The following is a 24391-nucleotide window of genomic DNA, read 5'->3' as shown; positions in this document are numbered from 1 at the left end:
ATAATCTGCATTCCTTCAATTTTACCAAAATTGAAGGAATTTTAACTTTTGACCCTTGTACAAACTGAAACTGACCTTTGTCACCATTTTTGCTGTTTTTACCCCATAACACCAGAACATTCAGTCATAGTCAAAACTATACCTTTTTGGAATCATTATGATCAGACAAATAATGTGGTATAGTTTTCAATATGATTGGAGTACTTCAAAATTTTGACCTCTGTAATTCTTTTTTGACCCCCTGCAGCTCATTAGCTCATGTCAGCTCCAGGATGGCTCCACATCTGAAAATAAACATTGCTTAATTTAGAATATGTGCGCCAAGTTCTATGCTTTTATCACAAAATGAACAATTCTTTTGCTATGCTGTCCCACTAAAAAGGAAATTAACAGGATAAACAATTGTCACTCAAACCTTTACTAACAAAATATGGTGAACTATTATGTACAGAAATGTCAACTGGTACAGGTTGGAGAGTTGCACCCACTGCTGTGAGTGGAGCTCTTGGTGAGACCAAACCCACTGTGCTCCTTGTGAGGACACGCCGGCTGTCATCATGTTTTGGCCACATTCACACTTGCACTACATTTTAGCTCTGGAAACAGGGCTTTTGGAAAACGTAAGGGATTTCATATGAACAGACAGATGGCGACAGTGAGGCTTTTCAAAACGGTCCATCCATAAATCAACATGCTAGTAAACTAGAGTGGACACAGTCCAACTTGAAATAAGGTTCCATCTTCATCCGCATTAATATAGACATCACTAAAACAATGATCCTCTAACAGTTGCTTGTTTTTTTTGCTTTTTTTAACCCCTTTTTTTCCAATCTCCAGTTGAATTTTGAGTTTGTCATGGTGTAGTTGATTCTTGGTGCAGTTTTCACTAGTTCACTGAAATGTGTGAAATTTGAATGAAAACTTGTTCCTGTCAAACAAGCTTTGATTAAATCTGCAGAAGGCTGTGGCTCCATTTTCCTCACCAGCATCGTCAGTGTAGCCGTTTTTGGATTGTCTGAAGTACACTTGTGTTTTCTAGATGACTTGAAGCTGCTTTGCTGTATCTCAGAGGTTTGCAGTCGTCATGTGTTCCTCAGCTCCATTTGAGAGGGTTGTGTATTTTATACTCACATTTCAGGCTTGTGAACTGACTACAGGGTTTTGGGTGCACCCAGGAAGCTCATGTCTTGATTTCCTCTGAGGTTTATCATCCCTTTATAATGATTCTGAGCCCTCCTGTCATCTGTGTCTGTGTGGGATCTTTATTCTGTACAGTTTGTTTATGATATATGCAAAATAGGTAATACTAAGATGTTTGAGTTTATCACTGATACTCTCTGTATTTTGAGTTTTATCCATTGCTGTGGACATTCTAAATGTTGCCATGGTTACATACAATAGTGTTCAGAATAATAGTAGTGCTATGTGACTAAAGATTAATCCAGGTTTTGAGTATATTTCTTATTGTTACATGGGAAACAAGGTACCACTAGATTCTCACAAATCCAACAAGACCAAGCATTCATGATATGCACACTCTTAAGGCTATGAAATTGGGCTACAAGTATTAGTAAAAAAAAAAAAAAGTAGGAAAGGGGGTCTTCACAATAATAGTAGCATCTGCTGTTGACGCTACAAACTCAAGACTATTATGTTCAAACTGCTTTTTAACAAACCTGTGAATCACTAAACTAGTATTTAGTTGTACTATAACCACAGTTTTTCATGATTTCTTCACATCTGCGAGGCATTAATTTTGTTGGTTTGGAACCAAGATTTTGCTGGTTTACTAGTGTGCTTGGGGTCATTGTCTTGTTGAAACACCCATTTCAAGGGCATGTCCTCTTCAGCATAAGGCAGCATGACCTCCAAGTATTTTGACATATCCAAACTGATCCATGATACCTGGTATGCAATATATAGGCCCAACACCATAGTAGGAGAAACATGCCCATATCATGATGCTTGCACCACCATGCTTCACTGTCTTCACTGTGAACTGTGGCTTGAATTCAGAGTTTGGGTGTCGTCTCACAAACTGTCTGTGGCCCTTGGACTCAAAAAGAACAATTTTACTCTCATCAGTCCACAAAATATTCCTCCATTTCTCTTTAGGTTGATGTGTTCTTTGGCAAATTGTACCCTCTTCTGCAAATGTCTTTTATTTAACAGAGGGACTTTGCGGGGGATTCTTGCAAATAAATTAGCTTCACGCATGTGTCTTCTGTCACAGCACTTACAGGTAGCTCCAGACTGTCTTTGATCATCCTGGAGCTGATCAATGGGTGAGCCTTTGCCATTCTGGTTATTCTTCTTTCCATTTTGATGGTTTTCCGTTTTCTTTCACACGTCTGTTTTTTTTTTTTTTTCTTTTCCATTTTAAAGCATTGGAGATCATTGTAGATGAACAGCTTATAATTTTTTGCACCTGCGTATTTGTTTTTAGTCACATAGCACTACTATTATTCTGAACACTACTGTAACTGTACCACCACCAGCAGAGGATGGAGGTTATGTGGTCAGCCCGGTCTCTGCAACGTGGCGTTTCGAACTGTAACAGATGGACACTGAGAATATTTTGCTGAGATGGAGTCCTCAGATCTGAGAGTTGATGAAATATTGATCTGCCTAAAAAAAAAGAAAGTTTTTTTTCCCTGTCTGTAACATTGTGAAATTCTTTTCTATTTTGTATAATATACTTTTGTCTTTAATTCTCCAGACAAAGTGTAAACAAAAACATCAAGTTCAGAGCAGACTAGTTGCTGGTTTTATTCAGATAAAGACTGGATTAAAAGGAGCTTTGATATAGTCATTTTATAGCTAATGATAAAAAGTCATTTTCACCCATCCATTTCCTTTTCTTGCCTCATACAAAAGTGTTGTATATTAGATGTAAGATATCTTTGCTTTATTGGTGTTGATGTTTGCACCTTAGCTCTGTAAATGTACCACTGGATGCCTTGTTTTCTGTAGAAATCGGACACAAAAAAAACCCCTGTCTGCTGGAAAGGTTTCTGTAAAATTCAAATATTCCAGGGAATGTTCTTTCTTCCAGCATTTTAAGCCTGCTTTTGTAATGCAGCCAACTTACAATATTGTCCTGTAATTAATAAATTAATCTGTTAATGAATCTAATTTCTTTAATATTATTGATTATTACTCTGGGCAGCTATTAAATTGCTCGTAATCAGGCCTGCCCTCCCTGTGTACAACACCAGCACTTCCCTAGTAAAGGAAAGTATCAATTTATATCTGGGTGGATGGAAACAGTGAAGATGATACCCAAGGACAAAGACAAGAAATGTGACTGGGACTTGTACTCAGGCCTGCATGTTGGTACCTGAACTCGTTACCTCACTGACTGATCCACTTAACAATTGTGGTTTACAGAGTAAAAATAACCAAAACTGTCACTGTCCAAATTTGAGAAAAAAACAAAACAAAACAGGGCAGTGATGTGGCACTTTATGTTAATTCAAATTATCAAAGTGAAATTATTCAACATATGAAAAATCAAAACAAATAAGCTGTGTTTATAGAGCTCCTGGATCAAACATAAATATTTTTGTGGATAAATTGACAAATGTACAATTAAAATAAGCTTTTATTTGTTTGTGGAGATTTTAATATAGATTTCCTAAATTCTTATAGTCAATTACAAATAATGGAATTTTTAAATCCTGTGTTTTTGTATGGTATTGTATCCAGTGATTACACATCCAACTAGGATAACTACGAGTACATCGACAATATATTAACAAATGTTAATGTAGGGAATTTAATGGGTGGACTACTCATTAGTGATGTCTGTGATCATTTGCTGGTTTTTGTTGCTTTCCAATCATCAGTTGGTAAATACGATCATAATGAAACTACTAATTTTGTAAGGAAAATAACAGATGTAACTATTGAAACTCTCAGAATGGATTTAATGCATCAAAATTGGTGTGATTTATATTGAGGATATAGAAAATTCATACGACTCTTCCAATTTATGATAAACATTGCCCTTTTGTGTCAAAAATTGGTAATAAGTGAAACGTTGATAAACCATGGCTCACAAAGGAACTTCAGAATGCATGTAAAAAGTTGTACAAGAAAATATAAGATATACAAAAACAAATTAACATTATGAGGTCTTGTAAGAAGCAGTACTATAGCAATTTATTGGAAAAAAAATAAATAGTAAAGGCACTTGGAAGCTTTAAATGGAATTATCAAAAGGAAAAATGTTGTTAAAGACTATCCATCTTTTTTTTTTTTTTTACCCAAATAGTGACATAATCGTTAAGGAAAATAAAGCTATTACAGATCATTTTAATGATTACTTTGTTAATGTGAGTAAAAACTTTGCAAATTCAATTGTATACTCTAAAATGTGTTCTATGGACAATATTTCAATTACTATTTATTTTCATTTATATAGTGCAAAATCACAAGGTTGCCTCAAGGCGCTTATAATAAAACAATAAAATTTTGGATTCAATGTATATTAAAGAAATGGATGAACAAAATTATTGATATTCATAAACTAAAAGAAAAAAAAATCGACTGACGGTTATGATTTTGATATGCTTTTGATTAAGAATATTATTGATTGTATTGTTAATCCTTTAATTTATATTTGTAATTTGTCATTAATGACTGGGAAATTTCCTTCAAAAGTGAAAATAGTTAAAGTGGTACTGCTGTTCCAATGTGGTGACAAACATCTTTTAAAACTACAGGCCAATCTCACTGTTACCACAATTTTCAAAAATTTTGGAAAAGGTGTTCATTAAGAGGTTAAATGACTTTATAGCTAAGCATCATATACTCAGCAAACAGCAATATTGATGTACAAAGAATCATACTATTTCAATGACTTTAATTGACTTTGTCGAACAAATTACAAATGCAGTTGAGAATAAGCAATACACTGTAGGGGTTTTCTTTGATTTACAGAAAGCATTTCACACTATAGATCATACTTTACTGTTGGGTAAATTACAGAAATATGGTACCAGAGAATTGGCATATGACTGGATAGTGAATTTATACAACAGGTATCAGTGTGTCCATATTGGTGGGGTAAATTCTGAATTTTTGAAGATTTTTTTCAGAATAATTTTTTATACTTAATGGCTTTTCTCCATAATAATTGATTAATTCAACACACAGGGGTTCCTGGGCTTGTTCGGGGGTGGGTGGTGGCTGACAGGCGTGGTGCTGCTTCTGACGTGTCTGTGGGGAGTATTAGTTATTTTTTGAGCTGGGCAACTTGCTAAACATTTGCCTGCATTGATTATTTAACTAAAACAATTGTTTTAGTTAAATAATCAGTGCAGGTTTTAAATCCAGAGTTTTCTTCAGAAATATGAGCTAACATGGGGATAAAGGTGAGCTACCTTATAGACGAAGTTAGGAACAGACAACAGGCTAACATTCCAGAACTTTCCATCACAGACCCACCTTGCCTATAAAAACACTGGGTGATATACTGTCAACCTTTCACTTCTTTCTCCTGTCTAAGCCTTTTTCTTTTTTGCTCTCTGAGTTGTCTTGCCTCTCCTGCACTCGTTTTCTGTGAAAAGTGTCTGCAGCAGTCTGAGGGAGCAGGTGGACTGAGCAGGGGGTGGGGGAGCATTGAGCATTGAGAATAAAGTTAGTGTTATCAATACATTGTAAATAAAATATATGGGTGATTCTAAGTTTATAGTGTCATTATTTTGTCAGTATTATAATTGTATTGGGGCCCTCTGTGGGCTCCTGTCAATCAGGGGTTTAACCTGGGTTAACCCCCCCCCCCCCCCCCCCTTAAACTCTACACCCACCTGTACATAGGGATATGTAGTACTACTACTGATTAACTGATTCCATCTGCTCAAAGTGAGGTTGATCAGTGAAATCACCTGGTGGAGTGTGTGGTTGCAAAGAAAACCTGCACCCTCTCTGCCCTTTCTGGAGTCAGTTTGAGACCTCTGCCTTAAATTGTAGTTATTAACAGTCTCACTTTCGGTATGTCCAAAATTTGAAAGCACATCTACAAGAGAGTTACCAGTTAGTTTCTAAGAATGTTGAAGATACACTGAAGATTGTCACGACACAGAAAAATCTGATTTAAGGGAACATTAAAGGCAAGTGAGGATGCCATCGAAACAAACTCATAAAGCGTAAACTCGGTTGTTTTGTACAGTTGTAGGCAGTGGTGGGTACAGCTAACCAAAAAGTTAACCAAAAAGTTAGCCTCGATAACTGGTAATCAGCTAACTGAAAAGTTATCTTTTTTAACAGTAAACCCATAAACTGTCTAAAAACTTATCAGAGTCTACTGATAACCGATAACTTTCAATTTTGGCTCCTATACTCTCTCAGCTAATAAGAAGCTGATTTTGAGTTTAAACATCACCAAAGCTTCTAATAGAACCAATAGCGATCATAAACCCAAACAGCCAATGAGCCAGCAACTGTCTTTTCTACCCCCTGGTGTAGGAAAGCATCATTTACCCTGACAGGATACAGTGGTCCAGCGATGAGGCAGAGGTCTTGAAATGGAAAGCAAGTTTGAATTATGGTTTTGCTTTATAAATAAAATTATTCCAGATAGAATAACTACATTAATGTAAACTCTTAAAATGTACAAAGTCATATAAAACACATATCTTAATTTTAAAATAATGCACTAATTCTGAAGATTTGAAGATTAACGCGCCAAAGGGATTATGGATAAACTAAGCCTCCGCTCATATTGATTGGTTGATTCACTCATTCTATGTAAAAACCAACACAAGTGAATCAATGTAACATGTTGGTGTTTACAAATAAATGTGCTTTTGTAAAATATGTCATTTTTCTCATTTGTGTATATATAAAAATAAATTTTCAAGATCCCACTAAATAGCACCTAAGTGCACACGTGATGACATCACAACTCTATCTGGTTAGGGAGACGAGGTTTCTTTCAAGAACAAAAACTGTGAAAAAATTTTCTTGTGTGTGGTTGGTGGAGTTGTGTGGTGATAGGAACCGCCGTTTGAATGCTTGAATAACTATGTCAGTTGCACAAAGAAATCAAATAATAGTGAAAACATGTTCAGTGCGGTGTCATAACGCATCAATCAGTCGCTCCGTGAGGTGTCTTAACATCAAGCTGGTTCACATGGCAAGATAATTAGGCTGATATCAGATCCGATATTCCCCTTCTGACAATCTTAAGGATGACCAGACAATCGTGATGACGCTAAATATAATCTTATCAGATATTGCTGCCATGTGTGGTTTGTTAAGAAGGACATGAGGAGCTAAATGTGACCTGCAGCCAATCAGAAAGCGAAGTGTCTGACCTGGGAATGTTCGTGTGTGAAATCTGTTTGTGTGTGTTGGTTTTACCGTGTGGCTGACACCACACACTGTACAACTAAACCTGTCAGATCTATGATTTTTTTTTTTTTTTATCTCCACGTGTGTGGTCTCAGGTTTTGAAAACCTACAGATAATTTTAAAATCCTGCAGTCAACAACACTGTGATATAAACGGTCAGCAGTAGATGGCAGTGTTCTATGCATTTTGACGCCGGTTATATCACACGGCCTGAATCACAATTTAACAGACTTTTTGGCTTTGAGAAGCAACCTGCGCTGCTTCTGGCATTTTTACATAAAACAAACACAATAACAATGTCTATAAACCCAGAGAACCCAGTTTTACGCACAATATACAAAGAGTTTAATGCTGTTGTCCTTATGGAGCCTGATCAGTGCATCTCAAATGCATTTCTTCTGTTGTGAAAACCCATAGTGCACCTGGACACAGCATGTCCACACTAAAACCTTCAAAAGTAGTGCATTACTTTAAAACTAAAACATATTTCTGATATTTTCACTTTATAAAACTTCAGATGTGACGTTAATTTAAATAAATTTTAACATTGCCACTGTATGAGGTCAAAAGAAATGAGCTGCTTTTCTTTTCTGTGATCAGTTCTCCTTTGCCCGCAGAGGATAGAGTGGTTTCTTCTAGAACCAGCTCTTCTCTGTTTGTAGAGGAGAGAACTGCCCATCTACGACAAAAAGCTACATCTACAAGTCACGCCAATGCCTTTTGTCTTCACCTTTTAGTGTGCCAAGCATGTTTATGAGCATTCTGTTAAACCTTTCACTTTGGACTCCTGCAACCTCCCAGAGTTCTTTGATGGTCTTAGATTTGATCTGGCCCTTCATCACTATGTTTTCAGCGATGCCATAGTGAACTTTAAAGTTTTCACAGGGGCACTTGGCTACTGTTCTGGATTTCTGATTTTAGTCCATGGGCCAAGCACATTTTCAGTACCACTTAACGTGATGAAACAACACAGAATCAGCCTCAGTTTACCATGGCCTACAGAAAAAATGTATTTGGTACTTTAACGTTTCTCATAATCCCCCTGTGCGTCCCACAATGTACCGTGGCATCTGCAGAGTTCCGGCGCTTCAAAGCCATGTAGCCATGTAAACAATGGCTAGCGAGGATGTGGTTGGTGCAGATTCAGCGAGTTCATGAGCGATTATGATAATGACATCTTCTCTCAAGTTGAGAGGGTTATCTAGAGTAGGTGTAGTGTAACCCTGGTTTACAAAGCCCTCATTAAATAAAAGCCTGTTAGTAAAAAATAGCCACAAAGAAATACATTACAATTGGAAGACAATAAATAGGTCAACATGTTTAATTACTATAATTCATTGTATAAGACTTAATTTGGGTTAAAATTGTGAAATGGTTGGGAAAAAATGGTAAATTCATGTTATTTTATTTCATTATTTAAATTAGTTATAGAAAACATGTTTAGACTCTTATTTTGAAAGGTCACATTACAGCGTAACCCATGTAACTAGCCACAGCCAACCGGGTTTTTTCTTTTTCTGCTGCTATGGGGTTGTTAAGTGTGACGTAGCGCACCACGTGATTTTCAACTTCCAGGTCCAAACAAAAAAATTTGCGCTTTGTTGGCTGTTTGTCGTCGTTGGTCGTTTGCATCAGCTGAGCTTTTTTTCGAAGTAAAACATTGTAAATATACCACAGTGCCGTGTGCCAGAATGTGTCAATAGGTCGGAAACATCACCGGAGCTGTCGTTTTATAGCCTTCCCAGCCGATGACAAACAGAGAAGTGGCTACAACTGATCAGGTAGGCCCCTACCTTGGTCTTTTTGTTTTGATTGCTGACGCTGTAGCAGCTGTACCAACCATTTATTAAATGAGTTTCATCAATTTACATAACCATAAATCTTTAATATGTGTTTTCCGATATTATAGATTTATAAATTGCTTTGTGAATTTAGTCAACCTCACACACACACACACACACACAGACATACATGGGTGATTCTTTAACTACGGGCACTATTGGCCTTGTAAATGTAATTTCCACCACACCATTGCCTTACAATATAAAGCGCCTTGGGGCAACTGTTTGTTGTGATTTGGCGGTATATACATGTGCTCTGATGTCACTGTTTATCTCCATAGAAACTACCCAAACAATCTTTCATACAAACTGTTTAGGGACATTACAGTGTTGTGGTGGAAATTACGGCAATAGTGTGGGACAACTACATTTTGTTTAAAACAAATCACAACAGTTGTATGACACTGAATACCCCAATTATGTTTTGTTTATTTTACACATATTTTATTCAGAGATATTTTAAAACATTAGAAAAAACGTTTCTTTACCATTCATTTTTATCATTGAAGATCAAAAGTCTGGGTGTGGGACAAGCACAAAACGGCAATATTTGCATATAATGATGCTGAAAAAAAGGTGAAAAAGTCATCGTAGACTACTAGAACAAATTTCTTACACTTTCATTTTAAAGATAACTATAAAAGTATGAAATGTCCTCTTTTTTCTGTTTTTCATACAATATGATCAAAGGACATAATAAGTGCCCGTAGTCTAAGAATCACCAACATACCGCCGGGCAATTTATGTCAACCTTACCAGTCTGCTTGCCCATTCCTCTCTTTATGTTTACTATTTTTATATTAAAGAACAATTGTTTATTTTTCTGACAAACATATGCCTCACAGATCTCCCTTACAATTCCAGCATGACTGAGCTCAATTAAGTCAATCTGTCATTCATTTATATGTATGTACCCAGCATGCACCGAGCACCCTACATTTGGTATTTTTTTAAAGCTTTTTTCTTACAAATATGTTGTGAATTTTATATGTCCCTGTAATACTTTTATGTAACTCCAAATATTACGTTTAGATTTTGCAGGCATGCTGATTTCACCCCAACTTGCATTGCAAGGGTATGCAGTTGGCACTTCCCACAAGGAAAAGCAGATGCACCTTCACGCTTTGCTTGGAATGGTGGCAATTCGTTTCACTTTCCAAGTCCAGAAAAAAAAAAAGCAGAGGAAACAAAATCTCCCTATCTACAGCACCAATGACCAAGATCACCTGGATTTTCCTGCACCAGACGCCAGTACAAACTCCACCGTTTCTCATAAGCCAGAAAACACACAGGTTACTGTCCTTCAGATAGAAAACCAGTATTTGAAGGAAGAAGTACACAGCTTGAGAATTGCAATGGACAAATTGGACAAAACAAACATTTTGGTTTTCTCAAATTGAGTCAGTACAGTACTACACTGGCTTACCGGACGCTGCCACTGTCCGCTTCCTGGAAGGATTGCTTGCGAAGTCCCATGAAGTACCACTGTGAATGGGGTGTCTCCAGGATGTCTCTGATTGATCAGGTGTTCCTGACTGATCAAACTACACCTGAATCTTGGACATTTGGACTTGGCTACTTGGTTCAACTGCAGCACAGCTACAGTGACAGAATGTTTTCCTAACAGTTGTCAGTGCTCTGTATGTCATCCTTTATGTCAACTTCATGGAAAACAACATCCCTTCCAGAGCAAAGAACCAAACAAGTCTCCCAGCCTGATTTTTACCCTTTCCAAACTGCAGGATTGTTCTTGATTGTACTGAAATTGCAGTATGTAATACAGAAAACTTGAATGACCAGTGTAAACTGTACAGCCAGTACAAAGGCAGAACCACACTGAAGAGGCACATGTTAGTGTGGCTCCCAATGGTGTCATCACTTTCATCAGCAACCTGTACAGAGGAAGCACTTCAGACAAGGCCATCACTTCGGACTGTGGAATCCGCAGTCATCTCCAAACAGGTGACACAGAGCTTGCAGACAAGCGCTTCACCATCAGAGACATTTTCCCACAAGGTGCCTCACTCGACATCCCCGCTGTCCTTGTGAATGGCCAGTTCACACAAGAAGAGGTCATCAACAAGAGGCAGATCTCTGTTGCCAGGATACATGTCCAGAGAATTTGCCATTTTGGATCATCTTCCTTATCAGTTCAAGAAATGTAAAGTAATGTGTTTGTCTGTGACTCTCCAGACACCAGTCCTCAAGGAAGTTTGAGCTGGAAACCTGATTTTTTTTTTCCATTCCATGTACATTTAGCTGAAAATGTTTACATTATTTAATTTTTCACATTATTTGATCAGCAACAGACTGTCAAGCCTGTAGAATTTGTTTTCACCAGTTGAACTCATTTCAAAACTGTATTCTGACATGCCTGGCTGATATGGGATTTGAACATTATTTGGTATAAACAGTATTTGCAGTCATATATGTATGTAATGTGTGATCTGTCATGCATTTACAAATACCAGTAGCTGCATCAGTAGCTTTGTGTCAGTGCATTCAGGATATCATTTGCTAAACCTTACTGCTATTCCACTTCATGTAGCAAAAAAGACATGTTTGCTCTGGGGATTTGTCAAACACTTTTCTTTTTACATGTGTATATATTGCCTGGGTGGATTTTGAAATAGATTTCAACAAACTGAATTAAAACTTTACACAATTAATGGGAAATATTGTTCACTGTCTCTAACATAGAACCACTGTAACATAGGACCACTCTGAGCACATACATGTACATGTATACAGCATCAAGATGCTTGATGCGACAGTAGTTTTGGAAGAAATATGTCTGTAAAATCCTTCCAAGGCAAGAATTTTGGGGGCCCAGCTTGGATCTTTGATCAGTGGAATGATGACGAATTCTGTTGGACTCCACACCACCATGTCACACCTGGTAGCTCCTGTCAGGTATAAATTGCCCTTGATCTGATTCAATGATGTGATCAGCTGAGACACTGCCATCTGGAGACGCCCCAAGGAGACCACTGGAGGCAAGATACAACCCTCTCTCCTGTATTAGAAGTCCTGTCCTGTGTGCGCTGTACTCCTGGATGGCGGTTTGCTCATGGATCAGGCCCCAGGCTATGGCCTGGAAGAAGAAAAAGTAAACAGTGGTGGCATGGCTGTTTTATTGATTTTATGTTCACCCCAGAGTAATGAAGTGCATATATTTTCCTTTATAAATAGCCAGTCAACCTGGACATAATTTGAGGGCTGTATCATAAATGTAATATTTAAAAATGTAATTATAATTTAAAAATCTAAAATGAAAATTCACCAAATCACCTGATGTCAAAAGAAAATATTGCACTAGCAAATTAACAGTTTTTGGTACAAATTGTCAAGGTTAGGTAGGATTACTTTGAAAGAATACATGTGGATTACATGTATGTATGTATACATTTGGATTACTTGTAATCTGATTACTTTTGGATTACATTTCAAAGTAATCCTACCCAACCCTGCAAATGGTTCAAGTAATACAGTAAGTAATAAGTGTACATGTATTATTAAAGATCTACCTTGACACCATCAGATATGCTGTACTCTCCCTTGAGGGTCTTGAACCATAAGGCAGATGGCAGCTAGCACTAGACCGAAGTTGCTTGCTGTGACCCTGTTGCAATAGGCAAACCTGGAAGAAGAGAGAATAGAGGGTGGATTAGTGGTTAGCACTGTTGCCTCACAGCGAGAAGGTCGTGGGTTCAATTCCCGTGGTCTTTCTGTGTGGAGTTTGCATGTTCTCCCCATGTTTGTGTGGGTTTCCTCCAGGTGCTCCGGTTTCCTCCCACATCCAAAGACATGCAGGTTAGGTGGACTGGAATCTTTAAAAATTGTCCGTAGGTGTGTATGTGGGTGTGTCTGTGTTTGCTTGTCTGTTTGTGGCCCTGTTACAGACTGGCGTCCTGTCCTGGGTGTACCCCGCCTTGCGCTCCATGGCTGCTGGGATAGGCTCCAGCCCCCCGCGACCCTTAATTGGACTAAGCGGTAGAAAATGAATGAATGAAATATACTCACCCAATGAGGAAAAACTGCTCAATAAAAATAAAATAAACACAAAGTTAAGTGTATAACATTTTCTTATCAAGAACTTCAAATTATAACTGAAAAACAAAGAACATATAGAATATATATCATTCATTTTTTTAAACCTATATTTAATATATCTATTTATCCACCACCAACCACAGAATATTTTTCCTCTGTCCCACTGTTGCCCTCTCTATGTTGGTCTTCAGGTCATCAGATACCTTCATGTTCTGAAGGATGAAGTCCTTTTTGTCAGAAGCTTCACCAAAAGCAGAGTTCCTTGTGATGGCATCATAGGTCTTGATGGGGATCTTCTAAAAAACATGATTGCTACCCATAATATCAGTGTTTCCTGCACTTCATATGTATTGCATTTAATTAATTGTTAATTGTTTTCACATACTTGGACAGGCTCTGGTGCGGCTATCCGAGCCAGACCTGTGAATTGTCCCAGGACCTGTAGGCCACTAACCACCCACTGCTTGTCGTCATTTGACAGGGGATTCTTTATTCCAGCTGAAAAGAAGAACACAGAGAAAGGTTTGCTTATTAGCAAAGATAAAGTGATTATTTTACCTGTAGTTTGGCTTGGACCCATTTCAGTCACTCGTTTGGCTGCAACCTCATCTGCCTTTTTTTTGTTTTGGGTCTTGACCAACCACAAGCCACATCAGTCCTATACAGGTTTTTCTCAACCCAAATTAACAAGGCAGCCATGTGATGGCATCTGTCCTTGCAGATCGGGCACTCACAAGATGAGGACTTCACCTCCTGGTTCTCCACTTAACCTGAAGACATTAAAACATTAATTAATCCGTTAAAACTCTCCATGCACCCCCCCCCCAAATATCAGTCATAGAAAAATTAAGAATCCAAATAATCAGTATTAACATCAAATATTTTCATGTTCATATAACCGGTATATTAGACAACAAAATGTGTGATCAAAGATCTAGGGGTCCGAGGACATTTTTTGGGCATTCACTTGCCCAAAAATGTTTTATTATTGCTGTTAAAAGCTCACCCTGCATCCCAAAATCAAGTAGTATGTCTCTTTTTTTCAGGACAACCTGTGCTTTCAGAATATACAAGGTCTGTGAGAAAAGTATCCGACCTTTTTATTTTTTTCAAAAACTATATGGATTTGAATCATGCGTGCTTGCATCAGACAAGCTTGAACCTTCATGCGCATGCGTGAGTTTTTTCACGCCTGTCGGTTGCGTCATTCGCCTGTGGGCAGGCTTTGAGTGAGCATTGGTCCACCCCCCTTGTCGGATTTTTATTGTTTAGGAATGGCGTAGCGCCTGACGCTTTGTTCCATGAAAATTTTTTCAGAAACTCTGCCAGACAGCCAGATGGAAACCATTTGGAAAATTCAGATGGCTTTCGGTGAAGATTCTATCGGTATCACATGGATTAAGGACCATTAAAACTGGATTAAAAACGGCCCACGGCGGCAGTGGGCGCACGCGCCCCGAGCGGCCATCGATAGGCTGGAAAGAGCAGATCACTTCCAAATTTAAGGCTCTGTTGATGCAGGACGTCGTGTGACTAGCAGAGAAGTTTCAGAAGAGGTCGGGATCAGCACTTTATCGGCACATTCCACTGTTAAAGGAGATTTTGTAATGAAAGATGTGCAGACGGATTTGCGCGTCGCGACGCAGTCGCTCATGGCGCGGGACAAACAACACCTGGGTGGACCAGTGCTCACTCAAAGCCTGCCCACAGGCAAATGATGCAACCGACAGGCGTGAAAAAACTCACGCATGCGCACGAAGGTTCAAGCTTGTCTGATGCAAGCGCACATGATTCAAATCCATATAGTTTTTGACAAAAATAAAAAGGTCGGATCGTTTTCTCACAGACCTCGTATATGCTATAATGGTGTTTTAGAAGTGTAATAAAGGTTTACAATCAGAAATAAGAAAGGAAAAAAAAACGGTAAATAATGTTCACACATTTATTCAAAACACACAGCAAACTACAATAAACTATTTTGACACTTTATAAAGGTAGTTTGGGGATCTTGTACAGAAGAATGTATAAAATAAAGGTTCTAACAATAAACACAAATGCACATTTTGAACAATATATATAAAATGGTCTCTGCATTTTATTGGTCTTCATGTCACATCTCACAGCAATTTCTGTCTGCTATTACACAAAGGGCCACATCACAAACTTTGCACTTCCATGGAGTTGACTGTTCTTGTTGTAATGTGTTCCTGCACTGAAAACAACCTCTCCTCACACTTTGAGGCCCTCCTACTCTGATCACTTCCATTCATATATGCGTAAACGGTGCATTACTCGTTAATTGTTGAAGCCAGAGGTCTATTCAACAACATTCACAGGCCAAGTAGTAAAGCATCTCTTCTACTGACACTCTTTGGTGCACCACATAAGATTGCTCTGCCCTATGAGTGGATATTGGAAAACCATGAGTTAAAACCACCTATTGCCACCTGATCTGCATGTATGACATGTCATAGTGTTGATATTCACCATTATTATCACTTTACTGAGGCGTCACTTTACGTCGACGCTACCTGGCTATACCCACCCACAGTAGCGAACGCGTATCGGCATACCTGCCCCCTGTGCGTAAACAAATAACATCATAGCGTGCGCAGCCCAAGAACTGTCTGCAGAGGAAAAGATGAAAAGGCGAGAAGTGTGTGTTGGTCCCAATATGGATATTCCGGATGATTTTATCATGGATACTACGACAATGAACAGCACCCAAAGCAGCCAGCTTGATAAAGGACGCACTGGCGAATTTGGAGAGCAGCGCGCGCCAGCTGACACGACAAAAGTTAAAGTGAGCCAACTTTTTATGTAAACGTTTGCTGGGTGTCGTGCATTTTGAAATGACATTAAATATTGTTAATGTGATTCCACGTGTTGTGTATCTCAGTAAGTGATAATAATGCAAATAACATGCTGTTGTCGTGCAGTATGCATTTTCTGAGTCCCTCCCTCCATGCCGTCACCCACAATGACAGATATTCGCCCTCGTCTAACTCGGGCGAATATCTGTCATTTTGGGCAACTGGGCATGGATGTAAGCATTGTTACTGTATTATTCTCCCAAACGCAGGAACATACTCAACTCCACCTTATACACTTTCTTTCTCATAGAAGCCTGGACACTCCCCCGAAAAATTCCACCCGATTGCACAGCTACAGCCACTACTCTGTTTGATTGAAATGAATTCAGGCCCTTTTTGACCCTTAGTTATATTACCTATAGTAAACAAAGTCACTGGCTCTGCCATGTCGAACACGCGTTGTTTTGTTTGGACCCAGAAACAGATTTATCACGTGATGCGTTACGTCAGCGCTTAACAAGACCATTAATTGAGGGAGAAGCCCGCAGCATTTTGGAGCTGTTGCATTACAGGAGCAAATGCTTTGGGGAGCTACTGCTTTAAAAAGAGAAAACAAACAGAAAGAGTGTATTTCAAAGTTATTTTTTGTACTTTGACCATGGCATTTTTGTTTTTCAACATGTCCTGAGTGGGTGATGTTGAGTACTTTGCTGAACGGGACTTGGTGAGTTTTAAAATTGTATTTTATTTCAAGCAACTAATATTTTGTTACAATGTATTGGTCATTTCATGGAAATGGGACACTAAGTTAGCTGATTTATGTTGTTTTATGTCAATTTGGTGGATATGAAGGGTGATTCCTGTCTTAATTGAAACACAGGCTTGCAACCCTTTGTTTTTTTTCTTTTTTCTCCGCTGCCATGACGGCAAGTGCGCCACCTTAATGAGCACTAACTAAGCTGAGAAATGGACTTTTACTGGTTTTAGAAGCTACCTGATGTATTATTAAATTTATTTATGCATATTATTTTGTTACTATGGTAGGCTTGTAGAGGCAGGATTTTGTCCCCGTCTGAACTGAGTGCTCGCTGACTGAACTCTTAGGCATCCTCAAATTGAACTGTGTGTCCGATATTTGAACTCATCAGGTGTCCTCCATCTGAACTGTTAAAAATGGATTTCATTTGAGCTAATAAGTGCTCTATTAATCTCAGACTGTCAGGTATCTTCCAAAGGGCCACATTAATCGCTCAGACTGCCAATTATTTTCCAACCTGGTAGCAAAGCTGGCTGGCACCCAAGCAGTAATGAGCCCTCATGCCAGGTGCAGCCGGTAGAAAGGGATGTTTGTCAAAAATAATGATGGCAGCTGTCATATAGAGATAATTAGTTCTACACCTGCTTAGGGTGAACTAAAGATCGCTTCCAATAGACAACCATGTTTGGGGAAATAAATAAATATCAAGGTGGAACGATGCCCGTGGGTTTCCTATAAAAAGGTGAGCGCGGTTGGACTATATTCAGTCTCTCGCGAAAGACTCAGTTTGTACAAGGGTTCCATTTTACCGAACGCTTGAATAAACTTACACTCACACACTGTGCATTTGTCCTGTCCAAGGCTGAGTTTGTTGTGTCCTGTCTCTGAAGCTTACCAGCAGTCATTTTTGCATTATCCAAGACAGCACATTGAGACCAACTGAGAGAAGGACCATGGCATAAATTGGCAAGCCAGAGCCAGGAGGGACCAGAGGCGTCACGGTGACCTGGGTTGGCCCGGATCAACCTTCCAGAACGTAAATAAAAGTGATCACGACTAAAAGGCAAGCAGAAACCTTTTTATAAAATCTGCACGCTCTGGAAGATTGAGTCTGGATTCCGCCCAAGTCAAGGTGAAATTTTTAATTGCCTCTTACCTAAAAGAACCTGGAGTAGTGAATTGGTAAAAGCTAAAATTGACAAAACTCTCAGGCCTTGTGGACAAAAGCCCAGAGTTATTGAGTGGCCCTGGGAGAGAAGAGTGTCTGTGTGAGTGAAAGATAAGAAATGTTCATGAACTCTGGAGCGGAAAGCGTATATGACGACTAACCTGAATGCTTGGAAACAATTGATGTTAAATTTATCACTAACATGCTGGCTGATAGCATGCGCTGTGTTTTTAGGGGGGTTAATTTGGGTATCAGTATATACTGAAAATAAGCAAAAGAGAAGAAGTAACATAAGTATATTTATAGAAAAAAGAGACTGAAGCAGAAAAAAAATAGTGCGGGAGGCACACGCTAAGCTCACGGGAAGCTCAATAAAGAAAAAGATTAGTGCGGGAGGCACAATAGACGCTCGGGAAGCACAATAGAAATACTGCAATTAATGAGGAAAATAAATAAAGTGCAGAGGAGCACAGCTGATGCGTGGAACGTGGTAGATACAGAGTAAAAGATAAATACTGTAAAGCGTGGGGGGGAGAGCTTGTTAAAAAGAGACCAATATATCAGATGTTGATAGCGACTGAGGGCTGTCTAAGTGAAATACTGTAAGCTCGGGAGGAAGCTTGTTAAAAGAAATAATATATTAGCTGCTGGCAGCGACTGAGTGTTGTCTACATGAAAAGAGATACTCAGATATAACGCATTGGTGTTATAAGTGACTAAATAAGTTATTTGAAGCCACGGAGTAAGGAGTGGCAGAGGTCAATATAAAGATGTATAGAGATTTGTTTTAATAGTTTTTGTATCAGAGATCAAGTAACAGAGACGTGTAGAGATTTGTTTTAATAGTTTTTGTATAAAAAGATTTGGAGCTGTTGTGTGATCGCTCAGGAGAGCGGCGAGACAGAACAGGAGTCACAAGCGCGCTGGGAAGCGCTTAATTAAATGAGTTGCAAGCCGACTGACACATAAGATTAATAAGTGTGCAGGACAGCGGAGGCGTTTAGACCCAAAGTGCTGAATTGGGTGTGTATAACAGCCGAAGAAAAAAAAGAGGCTGCAGTGATACGGCAGAAATAGAGACGAGTAATATGATATAAAAGCAGATATTATTTCAAAGAAGTGGTGACTAGGTATAAAATAGTGCAGGGAAAAAAGGGAAACTGGAGAGTTAGATATTAGGAAAAGAAAAATCAGGAGTGCAAGCACGTGAGGAGGTGTTTGAAAATACTAAAAATAATTGAAAGAGATAGAATTGACTAAAGCTAAAGAATTAAAACTGTGGAATGATTAAAGAAATAAAATTGATTAAAACTAAAGAATTAAACCTGTAAAAGGAATTAGGCAGTAAAAATTAATTAAAATGAAAAAGTAAAGAGTTATATATATATATATATATATATATATATATATATATCTCCATCCATCCATCTTCTACCGCTTAGTCCAATTAAGGGTCGCGGGGAGCTGGAGCCTATCCCAGCAGTCATAGAGCGCGAGGCGTACACCCAGGACAGGATGCTAGTCTGTCGCAGGGCCACAAATAGACAAACAAACACAGACACACCCACACAACTCCACACAGAAAGGCCACGGGAATTGAACCCACAACCTTCTCGCTGTGAGGCAACAGTGCTAACCACTAAGCCACCGTGCTGCCCTATATATATATATATATATATATATATATATATATATATATATATATATATATATATATATATATATATATATATATATATATATATATATATATATATATTATGGCAAATAACTAAAGTAGTCAACTTAAAACAAAAGAAAGAATAATTCCCTCTAATTAATTGGGAGCTGCTGATAAGACAATTTGGCATCAAGGCGTAACCCCGTGGTTGGAACTGCTTTGTACTGATCCAAATAAAGAAATCAGTATACCGTTAAATTATTTAATAACACTATCAAACCATCCAGGGGAAGAGCTATTTCCTAGGTTGACTCTGACTGTGGTCCCAAGGAAGGTTCAGTGGGAAACAGGTAAATTTGCATATTTGGATAAAGAAAAAGAAGATGGAGAATATAAGTGGAAATTTAATCCATTTAAGAATTTAAAATACAAAACTGGTGTTACAGCAAGCAGACTGTTAGTCTGGATCAGGACAGCCCCTGAGGGACAACCAGAACACCACAGGAACACTTCACATAGTGTTTGCCAGGGTTATATGGGTAACGCTCAAGGCCAAGGTCGGGGAACCACCCCGTTAGACTTGGTACTAAGAAGGTATCCGGGAAAACGCATTAAGACCAACCGATGTATGAGAAAGTGGCATAAGAGGTCAAATGGGGACAGGCAATGGCCATTAGAGGGATCATTTGATCCAGTTATGTGTGAAGCAGTTGCTGTAGAAATACAGAAAAAAGAAATTAAAGACCAGCGGAAAAACATGAATAATATCAAAAAATGAGCTGAAGAAAAAGAAGTGTTGGCTCTATTCAAACAGGAAGCACACAAGCTACAACAGAGAAAAGAGAAAATGGCAGAGGAAAAATCTACAGAAACCAAAGCCAGCGCATTGAGCTGGGGAGCAGAGCCACCCCCATATAAATGTCATGATGAGGAGAAAACAGCTGGACAATTTGTGCTAGGCAATCTTGAAGAAGACCAGGGCATGGATGTAGACGGCAAGTTCACACTGACACTAAAGACCCGAGAGCCACAAGGAGGCAGGTCCTCCGCCTGTCAAATGGGTTCCACGGGGCCTCCGAGTCCAGGGGGAGCGACACCTCAACCCGGCCAACAGAGGGGGCAACCGATGACGGTGAAGCTGAGCCAGACGAGGAAGAAGAGAGCGAGCCGACAACCATTTACATGCCCACTTCCTGTCACAGTCGCAGGAAAAATGATTGAAGCACCCCTGTTATACTCACAAAATACACCTGTGAACTTGCTAGGAAGAGACATTCTATGCAAACTACACACCAAAATAGTGTGTACTCATCAAGGACTGCAAATACATTTTCCTGACGAAGCACTTACCAATATGATGGTTCTTGTGGACATAGAAGATGAGGTCCGAACCGTACAACCCATGGTATACTGGCTGAAGTTACAACCAGAAAACTCAAATCTCCAACTGGAGTGGGAAAAGTGGAAGCCCTGGGCAGAACAACACTATGCAGCCTATCCACCCAATTTACCTCTGCAAGTCACCTTGATGCCACTACGATGCTACGATGCCAAACAAGAACAAACTGACTATGCATGCTGCTGGGACGCATTGATAAATCAACAGCTATTTCACATAACCATTACAGCAATCTATTTGGGTCCCCAAGGGGCCGCAGCCTCTGTCAAGCTGACTTCAGCTGAACGGCAATGGTATCAAGTGCCAAATGCCGTGCCTCATGTGACCCTTTTAGTTTCAGAAAAGCACAAATCTCATGACCCAGGCCCAATGGTAAAGACAGCTTTAGAAGTCAGAGAATGGCAAAACATAGAAAATCGACAGGTGCATCTTTCAGAAGACAAGCGATTTATACGAATTAGTCTAAATGTAAACGATGAGGCTGTAGCTCAAAAAGTGGAGCTCAATCCCAGACCAGAGACACAAATTGGGATATCGGCCCAACAAGAGAAGCTGTTAGAGCAAATACCACCATTGGTGTGGTCCAAAAGCAAAACAGATGTAGGACTGGTAAAAATAGTCCTACCAGTGAAAATAAAAGTAAAACCAGGAGCAAAATTACCTCACCAAAGACAGTATCCACTAAAGCCTCAGGCGATTGAGGGCATAAAACCAGTAATTAAGGGCCTAATTGCAGCAGGAGTTTTAGTAAAAACTAGCAGCCCATGTAACACTCCCATCTATCCTATACCTAAAAACAATACCAAAGAGTACCTGCTGGTGCATGATCTGCGTCCTATCAACGCAATAGTAGAAATGGATGCACCTGTGGTTCCTGATCCACATACTATACTGTCAAGCATCCCTGCTGAAGCAAAATGGTACACAGTGATTGATTTGTGTTCAGCTTATTTTAGTGTACCCGTGCACCCAGATTCACAACACTTGCTTGCATTCACATTTCAGGGACAACAATTAACTTATACACGTCTGCCTCAGGGACTGAACCTGTCCCCAGCTATTTTTAACAAAGTCCTGGCTGAAGATTTACAACACCTTGACATACCCAGCACATTGGTGCAATATATGGATGATCTCCTCATTGCATCAGAGACCCAAGAACAATGTGAAACATATTCATTAACTGTACTGCATGCTCTGGCAGATGGAGGTCACAAAGTAAGCAAGGACAAATTGCAGTTCTGCCAACAACAAGTAGAATACTTGGGGAGACAGTTGTGTGGGACCACGCGATGTATAGCCCCAAGCCAAGTGGAGGCTATAATTAAGGCTCCTAAACCACAGACAGTGGGACAAATGCTTTCATTTCTTGGAATAGCAGGTTACAGTCGGCCGTGGATTTGTGACTATGCTATAAAAACCGCACCTCTGCGTGCTATGATTAAAGCTGCAGGTCAAACAAACAATGCAGGCCTCCTTATCTGGACAGATGAGGCAACTGGAGCTTTTGAGACCCTAAAAACAGACATGCAAACTGCTCCAGCGTTAGGCAACCCTGATTATGGAAAACCTTTCCATTTGTATGTTGCTGAAAAAGCTGGTTATGCCTGCGTGGTATTAATGCAAGATACAAAAGAAGGAAAACAACCATTGGCCTATAACAGTACCAAGCTTGACAACATTGAAACGGGATTGCCACCATGTTATCAGGGTCTAGCAGCAGCTACCTTCGCATTTCAAAAAGCGTCATCCATAATCATGGGACATGCAGTAAAGTTGTACACGTCGCACCAACTGCATGCCTTACTGACCAGTCAGCGGTTCGTCCTAACACAAGCTAGACGCACTGGCTATGAAGTCGTGTTATCTGCTCCAGAGATAACAATACAACGTTGTCACACAGTGAATCCCGCCACCAAATTAACCACACCGTTAGATGGCGCTCCACATGATTGTGTGGCAGAAACTGAAAAATTCTTGAGAGCCAGGGAAGATTTGTATAACCACGTCATAGATGCAGATTTAACCCTGTTTGTGGATGGCTCATGCTTTCGGGATGCTACGGGATTACATGCGGGCATGGGTATTGTTAAGCTAAACTGCGGTAAGCCAGAGAATAGAGCATTACAATAGTCCAATCTAGAAGAGACAAACGCATGAATCAAAGTCTCAGCATGAGCCATAGACAGAATAGGACGAATCCTCGCTATATTTCGCAAATGAAAAAAGGCAGTCCTTGTAATGTCTCTAATGTGGAGATCAAAGGACAATGCAGGATCAAAAATTACTCCAAGGTTCCTCACTTTATCCGTATGATGTATAACACACGGACCTAAGCTAAATGCTAGCTGATCAAATTGATGCCGATATCTCGCTGGACCAAAAACCATAACTTCAGTCTTATCAGAATTTAAAAGTAGGAAGTTACTAGACATCCAACTTCTCACTGATGCAAGACAATCCTCCAAGGACTTTATGTGAGTAAGATTACCAGCAGTTATTTGTTGTGTGGGCCGCTGAAGAGGAGGTACTGCTGGCCCACCACCACCAGAGGGCGCCCTGCCTGGAGTGCGGGCTCCAGGCACCAGAGGGCGCCGCCGCCTCACGTGAGCAGCTACGGTGACAGCTGTCACCCATCACCTGAGACAGCTGACGGCAATCATCTGTGGGGTATATCAGCAGGACGGCACCTCCACCTCATTGCCGAGATATCGTTTCTACCTACGAGGTAACGTATCAAAGCTGACGGAGTGTATCCTTTTGGATTAGTGTATAGCTTGTGGATTACTGTTCCAACGAGAGGTGGAGGTAACTTCCCTGCTGTTCGGAGTCTTGGGTGCAAACGCGCCCCCATCTAACTGTTCTTTGTTCCTCGCCAGCAGTACCAGGTCCGACACGCGGAGGCAGTGGCCACCTGGGAGTTCGGGACTTGGCGGCTCCAGTATTTCCGGGGTCCTGTGGCGGAGGAAGCCGTGTGGTTCGGGTCTTACCTTGGAGAGGCGTCTCCTATCTTCGAGCCTGCCCACACGACACTTTTGTGAATTGACTGTTGTCCATTTCGTGATTGGTTGTATTCGTTGTGCACGTTCACAACAGTAAAGCCTTGTTATTTGACTTTCTCCATTGTCCGTTCATTTGCGCCCCCTGTTGTGGGTCCGTGTACTGACACTTTCCCAACAGTTATTGGCATATACAATTGAGTGTCATCAGCATAGCAATGAAAGGGAATCCCAAAACGCCACAATATATTCCCGAGGGGTGCTACATAAAGAGAAAAGAGCAAGGGGCCCAAAACGGATCCCTGAGGAACCCCAAACTTCATGTCTCTACGATCGGAGGAG

At 39.8% G+C, this 24391-nt stretch overlaps 1 long non-coding RNA gene across 1 annotated transcript; it reads right to left on the bottom strand.

Moving 5' to 3' along the window:
* Positions 1-111: 111 nt before the first annotated feature.
* On the bottom strand, positions 112-24391 carry LOC117524139. The gene is made up of 3 exons (XR_004564725.1): positions 24381-24391; positions 10904-10915; positions 112-805 (listed from the first exon to the last, which is right to left on the bottom strand). It is a non-coding gene; the product is annotated as an uncharacterized LOC117524139 (long non-coding RNA).

The sequence above is a fragment of the Thalassophryne amazonica genome, chromosome 14, assembly GCF_902500255.1.
Source record: "Thalassophryne amazonica chromosome 14, fThaAma1.1, whole genome shotgun sequence".
NCBI lineage: Eukaryota > Metazoa > Chordata > Actinopteri > Batrachoidiformes > Batrachoididae > Thalassophryne > Thalassophryne amazonica.
The sequence above is the reverse complement of the archived record's forward strand: the minus strand, read 5'-3'. Positions and strand labels throughout refer to the sequence as shown.